The sequence below is a fragment of the Hylobates moloch genome, unplaced genomic scaffold (assembly GCF_009828535.3).
Source record: "Hylobates moloch isolate HMO894 unplaced genomic scaffold, HMol_V3 SCAFFOLD_2, whole genome shotgun sequence".
Taxonomy (NCBI): domain Eukaryota; kingdom Metazoa; phylum Chordata; class Mammalia; order Primates; family Hylobatidae; genus Hylobates; species Hylobates moloch.
Window position 1 is genome coordinate 2,676,011 of NW_026652277.1, and position 6,000 is coordinate 2,682,010.

Genomic DNA, 6,000 nt, shown 5'->3' on the forward strand with positions numbered 1-6,000 from the left:
TCCTGCTCCTAGGGGCACATTCGCTCACATTCTAGTGTTCAAAGCAAGTCACTCAGCCAAGCCCAACATCCAGTGAGTGAGGACCCTCCTTCTGTCGGGATCTGTGGCAAGGATGGGGACAGATAATCTAGGGAAGGGAACAACAAATTATAAATAATACTCAAGTCCATCAGTGTGTGTTTTCATCGAGTCTGGCGATACAAATCTCCCAAGCAGTGAGAAAAATCTTTGAGTTTCCTCTGATAAGCTGAATGCAGTAGTAGTACAGGACAACTTGAGTTGAAAGATAGCCAATAAATTATGAAGCCTTAGGGAAATAGCAGGGGAAAAGTGATCACTATAGCATTGTCTGTCATCCAGGACACCTGGAAAGCAGGCTCCCAGGAAGCTGCACCTCCCAGAGGACCCCGGAAGTGGAAGTCCACTCTTTCTAACAGAATGTGAGTACCTAGGGCCCTTGTGCATGTGAGTTTAATGCAAACAATTCTCTTTGAAAAGGAACATGACTGAGAAATTTACACTCCAAAATACAAGAAAAAAAGAAAAGAAAAGCTGTCATTGCTCAGTGGCTGTGGCCTCCAACCCCAGGTGGCTGCAGACCTTTCCTCCCCACTCCTTGTGCCTGAGCCTCCTTCACGTCAATGAAGTTTCATGGCCCAAATCCTTCACTCCCCATGCAGAAAATGCCTCCTTTTTTTCAGCTCACTACTTAGTAATTAGGTAGTTGTTTGTTTGCTGTTCTCCTCAGCTGTTCTGAATTCTTTACTACCTTAATGTTAGTGGGAATCATAGATATGGACTCACAGAAACGCTGCCATCTATGACCTGGATCTTGGTCCAAGCATTTCTGCTCTATTCCAGTATTGGCTACTGGCTACTCAAAAGCAGTATTGTTTTCCAAAGTCCAAGAAATATCACTCTTGTTTCCAATAAGTCAAGGAAACCGAGTAAGAGACATTGACTGTAAAGGAGCTTTTTAAGTGGCAGGAACCCAGGCACACAGAAGCGCTGATGTTCTCTTCTTACCGTGGGTCTCGTCAGGGCTCAGACGCCCTCATGAAAGTAGAGAGAGAGCAGGTGCCTAGGAATCGCGGCAGTGTTGCCATGGAAAGCCAGAGACTGACAGTGATGTCGTGCACAGAAGACCACTCTTATATTTAGAACTTTCCCTATATTGAAGAAACAGAGATGATTTGTAGGCACATAATGACAAATTTTACATTTTCCACTGTTTCTCCCAGTCTTCTCAGCCTATTTACACTATGTCTACGACTAAATTTGGCTCTTATCCATCAATGTTTGAATAAATACTGAATTGCATTCCAAATCAAAGTAGTCATTTCATATACTATTGACAGTCATACTGATTTCCTGCAGGTTAACAGGAATAATACTTATTTTAAAATACTACACACACATATATATATATATATACACACACACACACATATGTATATATAAAAGTATATGTCACAATTCTTATATTTGGGTACTCATGCAACAAAGAAGTTGTAGCTATTACTCCTTTGCAGATTTAGGACTGAACTGTAACTGATGATATGAATTACTGAAAACTAATCAGGATAGCAGAGGTGTACTTAAATACTTACTTAAGACTTCCAAAATTTAAAAAAACAAATAATTTAATTCATATATGATTTTTCAAGTAATTGCCATACTATGTGTTTAAAGCTAGAAATAATGAAATTCATCAAAAAAAGAGAAAGCATCTTAATTCTCTCTAAATTTTTCTATGATCTCAAGTAGCCAAAGAGGTGGTCATGTCTTAAATTAATATAAGGCTGCATGCATAATATTTTAGTTTATTTTTCTTATTACATTTTAGTTTTACTAAATATGTGGATACATATGTGTGTATGCCTTAAATTAATATCTATATTATGTATTAATAAATATCCACATATCCTCATATTTATCAGTATTATTAATAAATATGTGGATGCATATATATGTGATATGTACATGTGCCTATTAATTAACAGATATATATTAATAATGTATATATTTATATAATATGTGGACATTTTAAATATGTGAACATTTTCAAATTAAAAATAAAATGAAGAGAAATTTCTGTAACCAATGTTTATTTGGAAATTAAGATCTAACACTTGTACATTTAAAAGGCATAAGGTCTGCCTTTGCTTCTTGGTTGTATGCTTTCTCTATATATAAATTTTTAAATTATTTGCTCTATATTTGCTCTATAATAACATTTTATATTTATATATAATATACATTAATTTAATATATATTATTATATAATATATTTAGTCTATTTATATATTATTTATATATAATATGTTTATTTTATATATGTATGCCTCAAATTAAACTAATATGTAGATAAAATACGTATGATATAATACACATTATATTATATTACGCAACTAAAGATACTTAGAGCAAACCACCGAGACACAAAAGCAGATCTTATGCCTTTTAAATTTACAGTGTTAGATCTTAATTTTCAAATAAACGTCAATTACAGAAACGTCTCTTGATTTTATTTCTAATTTGAAAATGTCCACATATTTATTGATAAAGTAAACCTAACGTGGAAAAAGACAAGTAAAATTTTGTCATTCATCTCTACATAATTTCCTATTTTTCCCTCTGTTTTATGGCAGCCCTTCATTGTTCAGAGCCAGGTAAGCAGGGGCTGGTCAGCTGCGGATTCTCTCCTGCTCTGCTGCCTGGTTCTGGTCATTTCACTTCTCATTAGCACTGTCCCCAGGGGAGAGTCAGGAGAGAGAGAGAGGAGGTACAGCTCAAATCAACCAATTTAATCCTCATTAGCAGCTCTGATGAAAGAGCTGATGGAGTGGGAAGCTGTAACTATTAATTTAGGTGAGATCTGAATGGTGTCTGTTGATTTCATTTCTCTGCGCATTGCCTATGCCCTGTCAACCCAGGACAGCAAGAAGTGGCTTTAGTAAATCTCCTGTAATTTGTACCTTACTATCTTGGGATCTGTGGTAAGTCAACAGTGCCCAATCGAAACTTAGTTTCTCATGACTTAGAAAAAAAAAAAGGTTTGTTAAACCAAATAAAAATATAAACCATTGTAAGAATATGTTTTCAATAATTAAAAACTTTAAGAAACAAAGCCTTTATATATATAGATATACTGTCAACATGCTAAGCAAATTAATCACATTATTTTATGAAGTAGAGACTATGAGGGTGTTACACCAGCTACTAGAGTATCACGGCCCCTAGGTACAATTCCAAACTCCAGGAAGTTTGAAACCAACTTTTTTTTTCTTAATTCATTTGGCACCTTGTTTAACCTGAAATAAATTACAGTCACATGCTGTGTAACATTTCTGTCCACTATGGACTACATACATGACAGTGGTTCCTTCAGATTATAGTGACACAGTTTTACTTTCTTATGTTTAAGTATGTTTAGATACACAAATACCACTGCATTACAGCTAGCTACAGTGTTCAGTCCAGTGAATCCTATATAGGTTTAGAGCCTGGAAGCAATAGGCCATATCATACAGACTTGGTTTGTGGGGGACAGCACCATCTAGATTTGTGTAAATTCACACTGTGATGCTAACATCATGATGAAACTGCCTGGCAATGCATTTCTCAGGATGTATCCTCCTTCTTAATCGACTCGTGACTATAATGGCAAAACCTGACCTAAACCAAGATAAGGCTACTTAAAGCCTTTATCTCTCCTGTTGTGTGAATATTCATGTTTTTCTCAGCACAGATCTCAACAGACAGTTAATTCTGTTTATTCCTGGTAATTCTGTTCAATAAAGTCTCTGTGAACACCGAATTGGTGAGCACTGAACATCTGTTCCTAGGGGAAATACAGGGTTCGGTTCCTGAAAGCCTCTGGTCTCAACATTTTCATCAAGAAATCAATGCACAGCCCTATTTTAAGTGTGTTTCTGTTTAAAGACACCTCATTTAATACACACAGTGGATTCATGAACGTTGAACTCACAGCCAGCAGTACTGGGACATGTGCCTGAGTGAAGCTTCTGGAACTCAGGTATTTTCTCCACAAGGCACATCACAGCCTCTGTGCTCAGAGACACAAAGACAGGAGACAGCACATCTGCAGTATACTCTGGGCCATCCTGAACAGGATCATCATCAACAAAAGCATAGAAATGAAACATTTTTTAAAATGTGGCTCTTGGGGTTGGGCGTGGTGACTCACACCTGTAATCCCAGCACTTTGGGAGGCTGAGGCGGGTGGATCACTTGAGGTCAGGAGTTAGAGACCAGCCTGACTGACATGGTGAAACCCCATCTCTACTAAAAATAAAAAAATTAGCTGGGCGTGGTGGCGTGTGCCTGTAATCCCAGCTACTTGGGAGGCAGAGGCAGGAGAATCACTTGGACTTGGGAGGCAGAGGTTGCAGTGAGCTGAGATCACACCATTGCACTCCAGCCTGGGTGACAGAGCGAGGCTCCATCTCAAATAATAATATTAATAATAATAATAAATGAATAAAATAAATAAAAATTAAAAATGTGGCTTTGAATAGGTAGCATAAAGGAAACTTGTTCATGGCGTGAAACAAGAAGGCAGAGGTGGCCTGGCTTTGCCTTGGCTGGGAATGTGAGCACAGCAGGTGGTGCAAATTTTATATTAGTTTTTTGATGCACTGCATGTCTGTGAACAACTGTGAAAGTACTGTGAGCGCTGATTTTGTGGTTACAAATATATTTTATCAGGTAGGAAATTTAGAAATACAAAATCTGCAAATAATGAGGACCAACTGAATTTCATTCCTGAGCACTGCCTGGACACTCTCTATACAACTGTTATAAAACACAGGCACAGCTCTGCCTTTCTGAAGTCTGAAGGTTTAGAATTCTAAAAGATCCTTGGCTCCAAGGAGTTCAGGTAGGGGATTCAGTACTCTTCATGTCTTCAGAAATACAATAAAGGCTTGAAAACTGAGTTTCTGTCAGTCAGTAGTAATTAATCTACAGCTGTTATTTGGTATTCCAGATAAGTTTGTGGGAGAAATGGAGTTAATGGGTAATTTGCTTTCAAATTATTTTATTTTTCCCCATCAATTTGCTTGACAGCTGTATTCTGCTATTGTCAATAGGCTACCCCCATGAGGTGCAAATACAGAGCATCCCTCATGTAAGGGGATATGGGCTGCATGCTGATTGTAAAGTGATCCCATGTCCCAGTGACATGAAGAAGGAGAACTCTGTGCTGCTCATACTGACGAGCCTGCAGTGTCCATGTGCATTACCTAGAACTCTAACTTACTCACTGGGATGCACACCTGACTTCCTCCTTGCCCCATGCATGGAACAGGTAGCACTTCAGAAGGAATTAAATGACTATGGGCATAGAGACTGTACAATCTTTTGGGAAGACTCAGCATGGCACACAAGGGCAGGCAAGGGAACACTCTGCAGATATGGGCAAAAAGCAGGTACATTTGTCTTGGAGGATTTTAAAAACCAGTAAGAAATTGATCAAAACTTGGTCTGTTTTGCATTATCGTCGTGTCATGCTGTCACTGCTGGTAATGAGTTACTCCTCTACGGGGCGGGGAGATCAGACCTTTTCTTGGTTGATGTTTGAAATGGCTACTACATATAAGCTTCAGATTGGCATATTTCCATTCCTTACCCTCTGCTTAGCACTGCAGACGCCACGACCATGAGCCCAGCCCCGACACATGGGCCCGCTACACATCGTGGATTCAGGACTGAGTTCCAGGTGGCTTTGAGTGGTTCCAGATCCCTTTAAGCATAGCTTCCATCTCCAGCCCTCGGGCCCTACACACTCCTGAGTTGAAAGAGTTGATTCCAAATGAACAGCAATAGCACAATGACTGCAAAGAGGAAGACAAGAAAGTGAGTGAGCTCAGATCCCTCATTCTACCAGAACACTCGCAGTACTGTGTTTTGAATTTAAAACAGTGAAACTGCGTAAATTTTGAGGTACTATTTTGTTTGACAAATGCGAATTTTAGT